General features: G+C 36.8%; 1 long non-coding RNA gene across 1 annotated transcript in view; it reads right to left on the reverse strand.

Moving 5' to 3' along the window:
• Nucleotides 1–19,035: 19,035 nt before the first annotated feature.
• The window catches only part of LOC147638576 (uncharacterized), a 22,536-nt gene continuing 21,602 nt past the window's right edge, over nucleotides 19,036–19,969 (reverse strand). Inside the window, exon 3 of the long non-coding RNA XR_015265919.1 lies at nucleotides 19,036–19,419. This is a non-coding gene — a long non-coding RNA (uncharacterized LOC147638576). The remainder of the gene's footprint in view (nucleotides 19,420–19,969) is intronic.

Here is a 19,969-nt window from a genome sequence, read left to right on the forward strand (position 1 = left end):
TTTTCAACTTGTGTATTCTTATTGGCCACGATGTCTTGTTGAGAGAGAATTGGCATCGAGATCTCTTCATTTACTTGTTGTCTAGAAATTATAGCAAGTATCTCATCCACTTCAACACCCACAATGTGTGCATAAAGACCCACATAATCATAATCTATGCAATGACCAAAATATTGAGTGAGTGGGTAACCTCTTTTATCATTCTTGATATCCAAATCTTTCAAAATGAGATAAAGCATTCCATCCCCATTCAAACATGAAGTATAGCCAAGAATGGATACCACCAATTCAATCATTTCTATCTTACTTAGCTCAACAAACTTTCCCTTATAATTGACCCTTTGGGTATGCATGTGGACAAGTCCCATCAACACCATGATCTCATCTAAACCAATATCCTCATCAATTTGCAAAATAATTTGAGATACTTGCATGAAATCTTTGTCTAATCTTTTCACAAAACCCTCTATATTTTCCTTCTCTTTGATGTCGAGAATGAGAAGGAAAGGACGTACTACCAATATTTCTCCATGTAGATAGATACCGCATGTGTGAGAATCCATGCATTGATCTCTAAAGCAAATTTTCTCTTGGGTGGTCACAAAGTATTGCACAACATCATATGCCAAATTTTGCCAATCCCAACATAGTTGTGCATTTCCTTAATCCACCAAAATATAAATCTTCCTTTGAAATGATAAGTCACTTTCTTCACTTTGGCAAGGTCGTCAAACAAGGAAAGGCATGAAAATAAGCATCCCAATTATGAATCCAATCCTTGAGTCGCATGCAAGTGGATCCTCTTCCATTAAATGCAAACATTCTTTGTGCAATTGGCTCTTCTCTTTTGAACCATAAACTACTCACTTGAGTAGATACCATATAATCAAGAAAAGCTTGCACTTTAATTGATTCCAACAACCTTGTATGCAAAAGCACATGCATCATGGCAAAACTAAGCCTTGCTTTTGCATCATAATGTTCTATAATCCTTATGTCTTAAAGAGCATATTTTCCTTTGTCTTGACTCTCAAATGATAAAGTCCTTTGATAGGCATCTCCATCCATTGCCTTCGAAAATGAAGAATCTCTAGCTGGCTTTGCTTGAGAGAAGCCTTGTCCTTGTACACCAAATATGCTTGAAGAAGGTTGCTTGGAAAAAACATTGCTTTTTTTTACATGTCCTCAAAGTCCTATTCATCAATACCCTCTACAAGATCCTCATTCACCATTTTGCTATCTTCCCTTATCTCTTAAAGTTCCATCGCTTGCTTGAATGGACGCCCACTTGGCATAATGGCTGAAAATGAAAAATGGTTATTAGAACTTAGAAGGCTTGAATGGTGTCGGAATTTGCTGATCTAGGGCTCTACTAAAAGATCTTTTGGCATAGAATCCAAATATGCAAGAATAGAATATTTTCAAATAGCCCTAATATTCTCAGTTTTAGGAGGTTTGTGCGACACTGCTGAAAATTAGAATTAGGCTATAAAATACTCAAAAGTTATTAGATTTAGATGAAATTTGATGTGTGGGCTTGTGATTACAAGTACTAACTATATCTAAGAGGGTTTTGACCAAAGTCAAAGTGTAGATATTCTTTGTTTTGACTTGTTGGTCAAAGTGAACTTGCTAGTTTTGACCCCTCAAACGATGTACAAATAGAATGGTTCTTGGCTCATTGGATAGCCTTAAGAGCGTATTATGAAGAAATCTAAACACCGTTTTGATGAGCCTAAGGGTCTATGAATTAATTAGGGTTTTAGTTTACTGAATACTAATTTGGGTGCCCTATGGGTGTCTTATTCAAAAGGTTAATAGCTCTTCTTGTAGCTTCCTTTGGTTGTTCCAAGAGGTGCGATTTTCCAATAGAAAATCTTAATCACACCAATGAGTGATTAGTGATTTTCCTGATCAACTATGGATGATTTTTGGGAAAATTTGGGCAGCATCTCCTTTGTATTTTGGATCAAATCTCAATGTAGATATGTCCACAATCCAATATCCAACATTCACATCAACTCTTGTCAACACCCCATCAATAAATTTGCATCACTTTTGGGAAATTAATTTGGGCAACATCTCCTTTGTATTTTGGATCAAATCTCAATGTAGATATGTCCACAATCCAATATCCAACATTCACATCAACTCTTGTCAAAACCCCATCAATAAATAAGCATATCTTTTGGGAAAATTTGGGCAGCATCTCCTTTGTATTTTGGATCAAATCTCAATGTAGATATGTCCACAATCCAATATCCAACATTCACATCAACTCTTGTCAACACCCCATCAATAAATTTGCATCACTTTGCATCCCAACAAAGGCATCATTTGCCCAATCATGCATGTAACATAGGATGCAATGCCATTGTCATTGTCCATCCTTTCTTTATTATGTGACATAATTGCATTTGCCCATGCAATTTCTTGAATGCAATGCCAAATGTAGGATGTTGTTGATGCCGAAATCAATCCCAATTGTTGTTGATGTAGAGCGTTAATACTTGCCAATCTTCTGGCCAAGCACTTCCCACCCTCGTACTACCTAGGTCAAAACTAGGCACAAGTTGGGGCCATTTCTTCACATCCAATGTACCTAATCCTCTTCCTTACCGCTTTACCACGGCACTCATGGCAAAGAAGTTTCAAACCATGCTCCCCTTGGCAATGCTTTGCATGAATTCATGCACAATCCATTATCACATTAGCATGCACTCATGCTATACTTTCACTTGCCAAGCCTATTGTCCAAACAACATCAATACCAATGCAACAATCAAAGTTAAGTAAATAGCATATGGATTGGCAATGTATCTTGACATTCCCAAGCATAGAGATGGCGAATGTCACACCAATGATTGAAGAAGCATCAAATGGTTCTGATGGCATCCAATGGTGTATGGATTTCATCAAGAACCCCCAAACTTGAGATCATTGGTCTATTTGAAGCATTAGCTTCTTGTGTAATGGCATCACTAGTGTAACTACTGATGATCAAACAAGGCTAATGGCAAGTTGGAAAAGGCCAATATCAAGAAATTAGGGTTTCTTGGAAGAAAGCCCTATATCTCAAGGGAAGGTTCAAGAACCCCAAAATCAAGCAAGAGATGAAAGAAAAAGCCATGATTATGAGTGTATGGTGGAGAATGCCCTTGCCTTGAAGAAAAAACATGGATCGCTTTTGGAGAGTCCAATGACTTCATTGATCACCAAATAGGCCTTCAAATTAGTTGAGTATGTTGGGAAACACCATTGCTAAGCTTAATGGATAATTTAGGGATAGCATCGAAGCTTCCTTGGGGCATTCTTCACGAAAATTGTCACCCTGTAGGCTGAATTTTGCTGCCTAGCTACACCATCTCCAAAGCCTCAATCAAATTTCTATTATTCTCAATAACTCTCCCATAATGTTGTCTACGTGATGGCTAAGAGGAATGATTGGGGAAAGTAAGATGATAAATCTAGGGTTTTTTTGAAGCACCTGATGGCTAGAAATTTCTGTAAATATCAAAGGAATGGAGCTCTATGTGAAGCTTGGGAAGTCCCCAACCAAAGCCCTATAGTTTTGAGAAGAAATGGCTACTCTATGATGAGCCCTAGCCATGGAGAGATTGAGGAAGGAGGAGGAAGATTCAAAAACGTGATTAATGCTAATTTTTCTCCAAAAATTGGTTTCGCTATCCCAAAATCTGGTCTAGGGTCTAAACTTTGAACCTAGTAGATCAAAATGAATCATAATTTCTAAGGATCTAATAAGATCTCAATCAAAGCTCACTAATTCCTTGTAGATTAAGCGTTCTTGAGCAAGATTAGGATCAGGAAAATCAAGAAAATCCACGAAAATTAAGAAAATGCAAAAAATTAAAAAAAATCAAAAAATTGGATCAAAGACAAGGGATCAATTCAAAGCTCTGATACCAATACAAGAAACTAGGGTTGGCCACTTAAGACATGGAGTGACAACATGGATGTGTGTCACCATCCTAACATCTCATAAGGGAGAAGTCCACCATGAAAGCTTGTGCATGAGAGCTACCAGAAAGGTAATAGTCAAATGATCAATAATGTGTGTGTTTAATGCCCATGAGACCTATGTATCATATAGTCCAAGGCCCCCAAAGGTACACAAGTAAATGACCCTAAGCCCAATTGCATAGGTCCCATCCCCCATGTGCATGTGACACCAAATCTACTTCTTCGTTACACTTCCTGGTAGTAAAATAATTGGGTATAGAAAATCAATGAAGATAAATATGACTCACTACTACATAAAGCCAGTCATCACAGCCCCACCGGTAGGTGTCTGGCGACTAGGCTCATGCCAGCGATGGGAGATTTATAGTAGCATAGCAGCCTGGCACATCTAGTGTGCTAGTAGATGTAGCGAGGCCATCAAGGGGGTACCCACACTTTGCCAACTAAGACCATCAAGAGCATATGGCTAGACATCATTCTCACACCCTCCACGGTCAGTGGGGGGAAGTTGCATGGAGGTTTTGACCACATGCGGAAGTGGTGGGAAGCCTTCTTGGAGGCCTAGCCCTTTCCTCATAGATAGAGGCGATGACCCCATTTGGCATTACAGAAAGACCACCTGTATGGTTTCTTCCCACCCCTCCCCCTGTATGAGATAGCCTTCTTCTCACAGAGAGGTTCTCCTCACAGAGAGGCCAACCAAAGGAGAAGCAGTCTCCCACCCTTATATGAGGTGAGGCTATATTTAGCCCATCATTGTTGTACTACACCCTTTAATGCTATTGTTTTTCTTTAGCTAATTAAAGGTCGATCTTTTTCCAAGGAAAAAAAAGGGCCTAATACCCATAATTATACCAACGGATTTAAACTACGTGACAAAAACCCGTGTCTAAAGAAATGTTCAAGATCCTGAGGAAGAAGCAAGTGAGGGATCTTGTACCTATGCTGTCCACAAATGATGGCACGGCTAGGACTGAGGAGAAAAACTGTGTGCTGGTCCGCAATCACTTTCAAAAGCTCTTTAGTACACCTGAACAGTACAGTGAGCTGAAGGCTAAGGCATGCGATTCGGTCTGGGAGGCTAGATATAGTGTCATCTCTGCAGAGCTGGCAAGTCAACTTGATGTACCTATCTCAATCTCAGAAATTAAGATGGCCATAGAGAGTTTGAAACCAAACAAAACTCCTGGATTGGATGGTATGCCGGGTGAGTTCTTCCTTGCCTTTAAAGATTGGATTGCCCCTTTCATTCAGAGGGTTTGGGAAGAATCGGTGAAGTACTCTGCCTTGCCCACTTTTATCAATACGGGAGTGATAAAACTTATCCACAAACGAGGGCCTAAGGATCTCCTAACACCATATTGGGGAATATGGGAATTTCTCACAAGTTTGGGACATGTGGTCAAAAGTTTGGATTAACCATAACTTGAACACCACTAATCCAAAATGAGCGCTTTATAGCTCTTTAGATTCCATTTTTCAAGCGCTTTCCAACGATAGGTCATATGATAGGGTTTTGAGAAACTTACAAACATGTTATCCATGTCCCCTTTTTTAAGTATTCAAAAATGGGAATTGGGAAATTCCCAAATTCACTAATATGGTGTTTCCTAGAGAACTGGAGGCCTCTGACTATGCTGAATTCTGTATACAAAGTGCTCGCCAAAGTGATAGCCTGCAGGATCACTCCCAGCATAATGAAACACATCTCAGCAGAGCAAAAAGGATTCATTTGTGGAAGAAGACTCATTGAAGCTGTAATTTCAATTTGGGAAGGAGTAGAGTATGCTCAGGAGAAAGGGATTGACTTTATTTTTGCCAAAGTTGATTTTGACAAAGCCTATGATGACAGGCTCGAGTGGAGCTTTGTATTACTCAGTCTGGAGAAGATGGGGTCCGAGCTTGATCCAGTTTGTTAATAAACCCTCTTCGGCAATGCTTCAGCTAGAGTGGCGCTAAATAACTCAATGTCAGATGTTTTCCCCCTAGCCAGGTCGGTCAGACAGGGTTGTCCTCTTGCTCCTCTGTTGTTTGTGATATCTGTAGATAGTTTGAATTGTATGGTGCAAAGATCCCAGAGCTTGGGGCTAATCAAAGGCATTCCCTTACCTAGCTCAAATGGTGTTCAGATTCTTTCTCAGTTTGCGGACGACACCAACGCCTTGCTCATCAATGATCAGAATTCTCTCCTGACCTTCTGGAAGGTGCTGGACACCTTTTGTTTAGCATCTGGCTCAAGGGTCAATCATACAAAAACGGGAGTGTTCTCTGGTGAAGGAAATCTCCCATTTTGGCTGGCTCAGCGGGACTGTGAGAGCATTTGGGCTGGTGAAATTTTTTGGCTGTTAGGCGAATCTATGGGTTTCGGAGTTACCCTGAAGCAAAGGTGGGATTGGGTAGTTAATAAATTCAGGGGCAAGCTGAATAGATGGATGGGTATGCAGCTATCGTTAGCAGGCAGAGTGCTGGTAATTAATCATTTTTTAGTTGCTTACATCCTTTTCTTCCTCACCTATTGGAGACCCCCTAAAGGAAATTGAGAAGCTATGTAGGAACTTCCTTTGGTCAGGAGACCCTTTTAGGAGAGGAGTTGCCAAAGTCAAATGGGAGTTCTACTGCCTGCCCAGGGACAAAGGGGGATTGGGGGTAGTAGATATTCTCGCTAGGGCTGTCCGTCTTGCTGTTAAGACTATTATTAGAGCTGTCTCTCACCCTGAGGAATGTTCTTCCCGTCTGCTATTCAGAAATTTTGACCAATTCTCCTTGGAAAAATTCTCAAGCTGGAAGGATCTGCCTTGGATCACTATCTTGCTAGGTCATGAAACTGTCAAACCTAAAGGGTCTGAGCTGCTTCGCTCTTTATGGAAAGCTTGGAACAAATATCGTGACAAGGTAGGGGTTGTGTGGGAAAGCAGACATAGCTACTCTATCAGAGCTTCAGACTCTCTGTGGTTTCCTCTTAGTCCAGTTCCTCCGATGTCGAGCATTTCAATACGTGCTGCTCTACGTATTCACAAGAAGGGCATCAAAGTTTGGGCTGATGTGTGGCAATTTTCCTCCCATAGGTGGATGACTAATGATGAACCGCTGTTAAAATTCTCACTCCTCCCTTGGGAAGTGATGCTGGTGCGAGATCATATCAACATCTTTCCTGATAATGAGGCATGTCAGATATCAGTCTCTGAGCCCATTTCCCTCAAAGGCCTTTGTTGGAGAGGAGGCACAGCGTTCTGTCACCCTCCTCGTGTGCAAGCAGTATCGTCTACCCCTGTACATGTGGCTCTCAACAAGAGATGGTTAGTCCTTTATGACAAGCGCCAATGGAACTTCAAATTTCGCTCAATTTGGTCTAAAGAGATTCAGCCTAAGAAATCTGTGTTATTGTGGTTGATTATGTATAAAGCCATTTGGACAGGTGACAAGTGTAGGAAATGTGGACTCTCGGATGGGGTATATGCTAGATGTAAACTTAGCATTGAAGATATTGGGCATCTATTCAGAAATTGTCAGAGATCTGCTGACATATTGTCACCAATTTGGTTTGCTCTAGGCGGCCTGCCCTCTGCTAAACAACTACTTCTAGGGGATTCGGTTGGGGTGCTTTCACGGTGCTGGGCCAGAGTTAGAGCTGAATTCCTTTGGTTGATTTGGAAAGATAGATGTGCGACTGCTTTTGAGGCTGCTTACCAGGTTCCAAATCTGAGAAGTTTGTTTGCTGATTTTCATGTGCAGATTTATGACATCCACTTGGTACTACAGATGAGACTGTATACCACACAAGATGCAGTACTTAGAGAACCTCCAATTCAACCAAGCATTCCGGTACAAGTTCAGCAGCTTGCGCTCCAATTGAAGACGGAGGAGGCCATTCGTTTTGTGTCTCTTCTGTAATCTAGAATTGAAGCTATGCGATAAGAGTTTTATAATTGTTATGAGTATGGTGCTGTCTCCCGGCCAGACTTTGTAATTTTTGTCTCTCTTAATTAATTCTTGCGCTTGTTGGTTAAAAAAAAAACCCATGTCATCGGTATATGCGTAGCTATATGCATTAGAATCACAATGTCGGTATAGGCGTCAAAAACTTCCTTTAATTACCGAGGCACTTACTGAGGCATATATCGTAGCACGAATTGATGCCCATATTGTAGCGCATACCAATGCACATATCATAGCGCAAACCAATGCAAATATTGACACGGATACAGACATGCATACCGATGACCATTACTTTAAAAAAAAAAATGCAAAATGGTGTTGCCTGCTGCAGTCCGGTTTCAACTACTAGACTGCAACAACAGGCAGCACCATGTTGCCTAGTATAGAGTATCAAGGGTAACTGTACTCTCTTCTTTTTTTTGCAAAATGCGTGTACCATATACATAACTCAAGTTATTGAAAGAGAATGACTTGATTGAGAAATTAAAGAACTTGCAAATTCTGACAAATTCAACCATAACACTTAATTCCATAAATGGTGTACATAGAGAACAATGCTATTCCATCCATAACACTTTACATCATTGAGTAAATTGGAAATATAAAAGTAAATGAACAACTTTACAAGGGCTATTTGCCAATTGCCATATGGATAAAAAAACCATTAACCAAAAAACAATATAGTTGTCCATAAGCTTTCTGTTAAAAATAGGGAGCCAAAAAAGATCAATCAGCCCATTGCCAAAAATAGGGAGCTCAAAAAGTGATCTGTATTACCTGCACAAACAATATTCCAAAGAGAATATTAGAAAAGCATACTAACACATTACTATATACCCATGGCTACTTACATTATTTTGAGGGCTTACATTATGGCAATGCATCCCAATCGATGGTGTCTCCTTCATCTTCAAGCTTCTCAAATAGTGCTTAAAGGCTATGCTTAAATGCATACTTCTCTTCTTGCCTAGCTGGTGGGTGACCCAATGCCATCTCCTACATTTACAATTTTAGACAATTACAAATTGAAGAAATCAACATGCAAAAAAAAGACATACATTTGCATAAAAAACTTAAGAATTATACTTACAAAGTTGGCATGCAAAGTATCGTAAACCACCACTCCCAAGTTATACAAGTTTCAATCAAAGTTATATCTCTCAAGTAACCATTGCCTTAGTTGTTCAACGAGTCAATGGTTATTGCTTATTCCTATGTGGTCAAGGTTATTCTTTTCTTTGCCTATCAACGTTATGCCTATATGGTCAAGGTTATGCTTTTCTTTGCCTATATTGCTTATGCCTATATGTGTTTCTTTGCCTATTACTTGTGCCTATATGGTCAAGCTTATGGTGGTCAAGGTGTAAGAACCTTTACCGTGCATGGACTAACCTAGCTTGACCATAGAATAACAAAGCTTTACCATGCTTAGACTAACTTAGCTTAGCATAGACTAACATAGACCAACATAGACTTAACTAACTACACTAACATAGCCTTAACTTCATGAACATAGGTATCAAGAACTAACATAACTATGCCCTCATGAGCCTCGACTAGCATAGCCTCAATACATAGAATAACATGCCATGGGCATAGGCTAACAAATTCACTAACATAGCATAGATACAAGCATACATTATTAACGTTTTATGAGCATAGACTAACAAGTTCATACACGAACATGTTTTGAGCATGGACTTAGCTAAAAACCTTTCTCTTCACATACTTTTTCTAACATGGCTTTGAATTAACATAAATTTCAAGCTTTGACTAACATAACTTTCAAACTTAGCTAACATAGATTAGATCTTGTTTAACATAGCTTTTAAAAGCTTTACTAAGATAACATAAGATAAATTAAGCTCACAAATAAATAGAAAGGAGTGAATGGATTTGCATACCTCACTTAAGGGGTGATCGAGATGGTTAGATTGAAGCCAATGGAGAGTAGAACTGATGGCAAAATTGCTTGTGATTGTAGCTAGGTACACACAATTCCCACAAATTAGACCATATCCTTAATTAAATTCTCTCTCTCTCTCTCTCTCTCTCTCTCTCACACACACACACACACACACACACACACACACACACAACACTTTCTCCCCATACACACACAATCTAGACACATACACACAATCTTGAAGCAAGGGTGGGGAGAGCACATCTAGCCACATACACACAACACTTTCTCCACATACACACACAATCTTGAAGCAAGGGTGGGGAGAGCACATCTAGCCACACACACATACACACATGCCCTCTCTCCACACACACACACACATGCGGGAACACATATACACAACAAGAAGAAGCAAGGAAAGGAAGAAGGAGGGGGCCGGCATACCTTGCAACAAATTAGACACGTGCAAACGTAGGAGCAAATGGGCATTTTTACACTAAAAGCTTACAATTGTCGGTATGCCAGTCACACAGTATCGGCATTGGTATATGCTATAGTATGGCCTTCGGTATGTGTTACACTATCGACGGTGTCAGTATATGCATCGATATATTTCATGTTTTAAAAATTCCGTCCTCATGCTTGCCTCCAAATTATATGACGAGCATACCGACGACCGACATTTCCGTCGGTATTTTGAGGTCAGTTGTCTCAACCTCTAGTAGTGACTTTTTAGTTCCACTTGAAGGCACTGAAAAGTCAAATATCTCTTCCTTGTTGTCCATGCATAAACAATATATGAGAAAAGAGGAGATTCATGTGAAATCTTAGAGGCTTCCTTAAGAGATTTAAGATTTGAGTGGGGGAAAATTCAAATGGAGAAGAGTGGCTATTCAATGAGGAAAACTCGCCCAATGAAAACCACCATAACTTCATGAAAATGCACTAGAATAGAACTTAAGCGTGTTAATTCCGCTAAAACGAAGAACTTTCAAAAAATACTAAGTTTGCTTCAAGACATATTCAAGTTCTTTAAAACAAATCCACGTTTTCTAATCAACATCTTCTAATTCCATGTTGTACTTATGTTAGAAATATAGTTGCATAGTTACATATGTAAAAAATATTCTTGTACTTGTTTTCTTACTTTATAGAGTACTAGCTTTTCACATTTATGAATTTTCACTCGCAGTGGTTAAAGTTATGTAAAATTTAAGCACATTAGAATAAAATAAGCATTGACTCTATTTAGAAAATAAGAAAAAAGATAAATTTAGATATTCAAAAACAAGAGAGACAAAACCCAATATAATAATATTATTTTTGCACTTTTTTGGGATTCTAGGAGGAGAGAGAAAACCCTTAAAGGGCCCATTTGGAGCCTAAATTTTTGCTAATGGAAAAGGATGCATTCGAAAGATGGATGAGTCCATGTGCAAAAAGGCCATTACATTTTGTCTTCTTGACACTTATGTGATGGAAAAGTGGATTGAGAAATATGAAGATGCAAGAAAGATAAGGATAGAGGAGAGAAGATCATTTAAGAGATCAACACAAAGGCACATGGCATACCACCCACAACCTAAAGGCTCTTCCAAAGGATTGAAATATTGAATATCTTAGGGGGGATGCCCTAGAGCAGGACGAAAGGATGGGAGAGGAGATTACAAGAAAAGAATGGGAGTATGCAAGGGGATGCGACTACCATGTAAGTAAAGATGTTTTAATATTTAACTAGCATATATTATACTTTTCTAAGATATATAATATTGAATACTAAATTGCTTACATATAAGCTATATTTAAGATTTTTGATTGGGTTGCAGTATAAAATGCATAATGAAATGTGGTCAGAAGGTTGGTATTTTTGCACTCAACGTATGGACTCCAAGAGAATCACATATGATGTGGTGTAATGGAAAGTTTTGACCAAGATAGTTGAGCTAGTAGAAGAGATAATAATATTACTGTAGAGAAACTTGAATATTGTGGAACAATTCAAGACATATTGGAGATTGGATTTAGAGATTTAAAGTGTTCATCTTTGATGTGAAGTGGTATAAAGTGGTCTACAAAGGTACTCAGCAACCATCAAGAAGAATCCAAGCAAAACTTTTACAATTGACTCAACTAAATTATGGCCAAATACATACATGAACACATATGTGCTACCAAAACATTGTGAAAATGTTTACACTTGATTTCCAATTTTGATGAATCTATAGATAAAAGGAAGGCATTGTATATATTTTCTTATAAATATTTTGTGGTTCTTCTTTTGAGGTTGTGTTTCATTCGGACAAAAGAGATCCTAATTGGTTCTATGTAATACAAGTCACTGCTCGATCTAAACATATATTTCAAGATCAAGATGTTCAAGAAGAAATGCATGGTGGTGTGGACAATCAATGGAAGATGCAATTAACAATCAATATGAAGACCATGATGATAATACCTCTACATCTTCTTCAAAAGTGGAATATGACTTTGTATTAATATAGGAGCCATCAAAATGATGGATTTCTAGAATATAGACCAATTGGCATGCATGGATTTATTGCAAGATGGATTTGACAATAGTACATAATTAAATATATATCATCATAACATATTTACACAATGTTGATTGGTTTGTAATTATTTGGTGATTTTGTTGTTTTATTTCAAAATATTCGGATGTTTGTAAAGATTTTTTGGATTTTCATTCATTTTAAGTTTTTATTTCCACTCCATTTCAATATTCTATTTTTTTTCTAGTGTTGATGACCAGCGCTTATTAGCGGTGTTTTTACAGCACCATTTAGTGGGGATTTTTGTAATTTAATTTATTTTAAGTTTTTATTTCCACTCCATTTCAATATTCTATTTTTTTCCAGTGTTGATGACCGACACTTATAGCGGCATTTTTACAGCACCACTTAGTGGCACTTATACTGTTGTTTATCTAGCGTCGCTCAACAATACTAATAACGGTGCTAATAGCGGCACTCAATGATGCTAATAACGACACTTATAGCGGCGTGACATAAAATTCTTCAAATAAACGTCGCTAATGATGCCTTCTCTTGTAGTGGACCGAAAAGATGGAGAGGTGGTGATACAAGAGAAATGGGAGTACGCTAGATAATGCGAACCTCAAGTAAGTGTACATCTATATCTCTTAACTAACCCAAATAGAATCACATTATATGGTTATTCATTTTCATATATAAAGTTTGTTAGTTATTGGTTATAGTATAAGGTTTATAATGCCATGTGGTGTCCAAGGGAAGGCATTTCCACACTTAATGTATAGATATAAAGAAAAATACACAAGATTGTGGAGATATGACAAGTTTTGAGTAAGAGAGTGATGAAATGCTTGATTATTGTGGCATGGTTCAAAACATTTAAATGTTGGATTAAGAACATTTCACATCTATATTGGATGTGAAATGGTTCAAGGATATGGTGTGTCAAGGTCCTGAAGCACCTATAAAAAGCACCCAAATGGATTTATAGTGATTGACTCTACAAAGGTTTGGCAAATAGAGACACATCTATGCTACCTCCACATTGTGAACACGTATAATCTAGCCATTAATATTTTATTCTTGTATTTATTATATAGTTCAGTGTTCATGTTTGATGAACACTTTAATTGCATTTAAATTAACACTTCAATTAATGCTTTATGTGTTCTTTTATACTAGGTTGTGTTTTAACCAGACCTATATAACAAGATTTGGTGGTATATCATAGTAGGTACTCCTTGTTCAAAGAGTAGTTTTCCAAAGGCGAATGATGGAAAATGTTGAAGTGCTTATGAATGAAGTGCGAGTTAAAAATTGGACATGCGGACAATCAAGTGCAAGATGCCGAGAGTGAGATACCACCAACCAATGAAGATGAAGGTGTCCCTATCTAAGATGAGAACAAAGCAAGTAAATTTGAACATACCAATGATGATGATCTAGATGATGATGATAATGAGAAGTTCACTATAGCTAGAAATGTTGTAAATCTTTTTGTTGATCTTGCAATGGGTGAAGATATGGATCTTGAGATAGAACAATTAGTATGTATGTATTTATGAAGATATGATTGATGCTGGGCCAAGTTCACCCTGATACATAATTCATTTTCTCAAATAGTAATGATAATTTCATATTTTTTTGTATGAGTTCTTATTTCTAAATATGATCATGTTGATCTCTTTCCTCCTCAAAAATAATGATGCACCATGATTGGATTCTCTTGGGAACCTATATTACCTCCCAACATAAACCAACACACGTTAGCCCAATAATTGGTCTCTCTTTAGAACCTCTATTACATCCAACCCCAAAACAACACAGATTTGCTCTCAAGTGACTGTGAAAATTCTACTCTCCAGTATGCCTCTACATTTCTATCTCAGTATGCGGCTATATATGTGGTTGTATCCATATGTATAACTACGTGTATAGTCACGTGCTGTAATGTGGGTGCATCCCTATTGCATTTACTCGCTATTACCACTACTCTCTTACTATATTCTCTCACTAGTGGGCATGGCTACATCACATGGCTATGCCCTCATCCTCTTATAATTAATAGGTCATAGAAGTGATGGGCCCAGAATTACAAGATCAAGAGGGACTTTTGGAAAAGTGATCTTGTAATCCCCCTACATAGATAAACAAGGAGCACACTCTCAGTTAGTGTATGTGTGTGTGTGTGTGTGTGTGTGTGTGTGTGTGTGTGTGCACATGATTAAATGATTATGGTGAATAAAGGGTATGATCAAAGGTAAATTGTTATTCAAAGGTTGAAATGGTTGGTGACAGTGCAAAAGGTGATTGTTAGAATACTATGATATAAATATGTGTGTTACTTTTATAGGACAAAATAGTTTGCATGCACAAGATGAAAACCTTTAAATATCAAATTACTATAACCTAGATACCTTTGATAGTTTTATATGAAAACTATTATAATTTATTCTTTCAATATAGAGAAAGAACCTAGAAATACAATGTAGAAATAATTTCTTATTTTATATTAGAGAATCCTAGTGCTATACTTTTTTCTCGTCCTTATTGTAAATTGGAGAATCCTAGTCCTATACTATTTTTCCTTTAAGCTTAAATTAATAATTTTTTTAACATTTAAGCTTAAACTAATAACTTTTTCCTTATTGTAAATTCGAGAAACCTAGTCCTATTCGTTTTTCCATTTAAGCTTAAACTAACAACTTTTTCCTTATTGTAAATTGTTGAACTTAAACTAATATCTGTTTCCTTTGAACTTAATCATATTTGTTTATTTTGCCCATAATAGATTTAAAACAAAATAACATCATTGTTAATAAAGCATGTGTGTGTGTGTGTGTGTGTGTAAGCATGCACGCACATGTGCATGTGTTAATGTGTCTATGCGTGCGCGTGCGCGCATGTGTGTGTGTGTGCATGCACGAGCAGTTCTACGTGTGTGAATTTATTCTAATAAATTAGTAGTTTTCTCACTTGTTCCCAAATCAATCTTACATTATGAGAGTTTTGAGGTATTCTTGGGCATAAAGATGCATGAGAAATATTAAGACCTTGCAAAATGAAACCCATAAACACCTTAGTTGTATTAATATTGTGTTCTCCTAGATATAAAGACAACCTTTCATCCTAATGCATCTGAATGAATAATTCTTTACTAAGTTGAAGTCTTCATTTCATAAATATAAATCACATGACCAATTATGTAACACTCCCACTCACACAATACCCAATATGAGAAGATTTGATGAAGTAGAAGAGAGAATAGAGTCTTTGATTATATCCATCTTTCATACGATAGATAACAAGAGGAGGACTCTTATGTAGAGCTCGAACCTCCCGACCACCCTTGAGCAATCAGTCTTTCATGTACATGTATCTCAATCTCTTGTGTAGAGCTCGAATCTCCCGACCACCCTTGAGCAATCAGTCTTTCATGTACATGTATCTCAATCTCAATCTAAATCTTAATCACAATCATAAGCTCAATCTCAATCTCAATCTCAATCACAATCACAATATCAATCTCAATCTCAATCTCAATCTCAACCATAATCTTAATCTCAATTTCAATCACAATCTCAATCTAAATCAAAATCTCAAAAGGAAAGAGAATCTGTAAGACAAAGAAGATGCAGCACCACAGGGCCTCTTATTATTTATGTTATAGCTATGTGGATATGTGTAAGATTGAGTAAAGTAAGGAAAAGTGCTTTTAAAAATAGAAAAGTGGAAAAAGTTGAGCTAATAAAGAGTTTTGGTTGTATCTTACAATTAATACGATTTTAGGAAAAAGTGCCCACACTGCCTTATCATATAAACAATGCAACGATCAACTTTCGTGTTTTGAAATTCTCGCTTTGGATAACACATGACTAAGTTATGGGAAATTTATTGAAACTATCCTTAATTTGTGTTACTCTCCAAAGGAGGCCCTGTGGTGCTGCATCTTCTTCATCTTCACAGATCCTCTTTCCCTTGAGGGATACCTTTGAGATTGTGATTTAGATTGATATTGAAATTGAGATTAAGATTATGATTGAGATTGAGATTGAGATTGTGATTGTGATTGAGATTCAGATTGAGCTTATGATTGTTATTAAGATTGAGATTGAGCTACATGTACATGAAAGACTGATTGCTCAGGGGTGGTCGGGAGGTTCGAGCTCTACACAAGAGTCATCCTCTTATTATCTATTGTATGAAAGATGGATATAATCAAAGAATCTATTCTCTCTTCTACCTCATTAAATCTTCTCTTATTATTATTTATTGGGTATTGTGTGAGTGAGAGCGTTACATAATTGGTCACCTGTAAGTTATATTTATGAAATGAAGACTTCAACTTAGTAAATCATTATTCATTCACATGCATTAGGATGAAAGGTAATCTTTATATCTGGGAGAACACAATATTAATACAACTAAGGTGTATATATGATGGGTTTCATTTTGCAAGGTCTAAATATTTATCATGCATCTTTATGCCCAAGAATACCTCAAAACTCTCATAATGTAAGATTGATTTGGAAACGAGTGAAAAAACTACTAATTTATTAGAATAAATTTACACAGGCACAAGTGCTCGTGCATGCATACACACATGCACAAACAACACACACACACACACAAACACAGATAGATATAATCAAAGACTCTATTCTCTCTTCTACTCCATCAAATCTTCTCTTATTATTATTTATTGGGTATTGTGTGAGTGGGAGCGTTACAAGTGGTATTAGAGCAAGCCAACTCCATAATCGGGTGAAGATGGAAGATTTTGAAAGAAGAATCAGGGAACAACAAGAAACAATTACGCGTGGATTCAAACTTGAGAGCCGATGAGAGAGCGAAGAAGGCACCTATTGATGATGCAATTATTTACGTCGATTTGAATGGAGCAAGCGGTTCCAACCCACCAAAAAAACAACAGGAACAACCTGTGTGAAGACAACCCTGCAGAATTAGCCTTACAACAAGTCTTCAAGAAGGCCAAACTCAGTGAATTCAATGGCGCGAAGAAGATGAGAGAGGAGATAGAATATTGGCTAGAACAACTCGAGGATTTATTTGCTCTACGCAAACTCTCAAAAGAAGGAAAGGCCAAGATAACAATTCTGCGAACTCCGAAGCATCGCAAAGTTATGGTGGAAGTCTTATATGCAGACGTGAGTACTATCAGGACCTGTTGGATGGGCATAATTTTGCCTTCAAGCAGAAAAAAAGGTACTATTATCCCCATTATAACATGGAGAAGAAGATGGAGTTTTATAATTTTAAATAGTTTAAAGATGACACACACAATGTCGGTGGATGATTACAAAGAAAAATTCTTGTGGCTACATAAGTATGCACCAGAGGTGACCAGCGATGCTTTGAAAAGCAAATTCATAGAAGGACTGTGGGACGAGCTATGATATCAAGTAAAAAGAACGAGATGCATTGATTTTCTTGATGCTATTCGAAAGCAAAAAAATTTGTGAAGACACAACAATTAAACGAAAAGAAGGCAGCAAAATCAAAGCTCATCTTCACAAGATAATAAAGCCCATCCAATGCTTTATGTGTCTTTATTGAAGAAAGGTGTTGCTAATGTTCTTTATATTTTGCAGGATAATTTAAGTGTGATTGAGGAAGGAGGTTTGTAACTTTTAGCAAAGATCATTCTTGATTGATGGTCTCGCAAACCTAGACATAGAGATATAGTTTAACTTCAGCTAAATAGAATTTTTCTATATTAGAAGATTCCACTTTAGTAGATTTAGATGCATTGCATTCAGAATACTCTTTTTTCCAACTTTGAGGACAAATGTATTTGAAGAAGGGGAGAATGTAACAAACCATATATTTTCCATAGGGACAAAGCTTCTTAAGATAGGGGAGTATGTGAGGCTCTATTTTATCCATCTAATTTTTAAAATCAATAGATAGAGAAAGAAGATATCTAAAGTCATTATAATTATTTATGTTATAGCTATGTGGATATGTGTAAGCTTGAGTAAAGTAAGGAAAAGTGCTTCAAAAAATAGAAAAGTAGAAAAAGTTGAGCTAATAAAAGAGTTTTGGTTGTATCTTGTGATTAACACGATTTCAAAAAAAATCACCCACGCTACCTTATCATAAATGATGCAACAATCAACTTTTGTGTTTTGAAGTTTTCAATTTGGAGAATGCACGATCGAGTTATGGGCAATTTACTGAAACTGTCCTGAATTTGTGTTGCTACAAAGGGGGCCCTATGGTGCTGCATCTTTCTCTTTCCCTTTAGGGATACCTTTGAGATTGTGATTTAGATTGAGATTGAAATTGAGATTAAGATTGAGATTGAGATTGAGATTGTGATTGTGATTGTGATTGTCATTGAGATTGAGATTGAGATACATGTACATGAAAGACTAATTTCTCAGGGGTGGTTGGGGGAGGTTCGAGCTCTACATAAGAGTCCTCCTCTTGTTATCTACTATAGGAAAGACGGATATAATCAAAGACTCTATTCTCTCTTCTACTTCATCAAATCTCCTCGTATTATTATTTATTGGGTATTGTGTGAGTGGGAATGTGACAAATTAATATGCGTGGTAATTTTGGATACAACTTACAAATAACCAAATAATGTGCAAAATATTAGAAGTCGAGAAGAAAAACTACAAGAAAAAGTATTCTACTAATACCTTTATTATGAAGACTCTCCATATAGATTTTTTCACAATTCTAAATTTTTCCATACACATTGTAATATGAAAAGTACAACTGGCTATCTTAAAATACCACATCATTTTTAGCCTTATTCTCATATATGCTACACCTACTATCAAGGTCCCACATGTTACATATTTGATAATATATGACTTGGTTGTACATAATACAAATGTGAGAGGAGGAGAGCTCTTCATTGTATATACATCTAAAGCTCAAAGCTAACATAGTGATAATGAAACACTACATTCTTGGAAGCTGTAGTAGCGAAAAAGCTTGAGTTCCTTCTACACTCCTTTGCAACATCTTCTTGCATGCTTTGAGAGCCAGACACAAGCACTCCCACACTTTCACCTTTGTATTGTTCCGCTAGCTTGTCAAACACATCTATACAAAATCATATATCACGTAAGGTAGTGAAACATTTGTTATATAATATGGCCATGTAAAATAATAAAACATTTGTTCTATTAAAATGATCATGATCATCAAACACATCTGTACAATAACATATATGTGCACATTTGTTATATTAAAATGATCATGATCATCAAAAACATCTGCACAATAACATATATGTGCACATAATAAAGTAAGATAATAAAACATCAGTTATATCAAAATAATATTTACAACTCTCATCAAAATTATTATATTATGTTGTAGTTAAAAAACCAAAAACTTGACATTTTCTAGAAATAGTTGTTTTATAGAGTAAAATAAAGTTTTATAAAGTTAAGTGCTACAGTCAAGTGACTCATAACATACCAAATTTTGGTGTGCCTATTAATATCATCGTCAGCATTACATTACTATAGCATGTGAAAGCAAGAGTTTAAGAATAGATAGTTAGAGAGAGAGAGAGAGAGAGAGAGAGAGAGAGAGAGAGCATGCATGCATTTGTGTGGACTATGTTATACATACATATATACATACA

This window comes from Cibotium barometz, chromosome 5 (genome assembly GCF_041138505.1).
Source record: "Cibotium barometz isolate CiBa-2024 chromosome 5, ASM4113850v1, whole genome shotgun sequence".
NCBI lineage: Eukaryota > Viridiplantae > Streptophyta > Polypodiopsida > Cyatheales > Cibotiaceae > Cibotium > Cibotium barometz.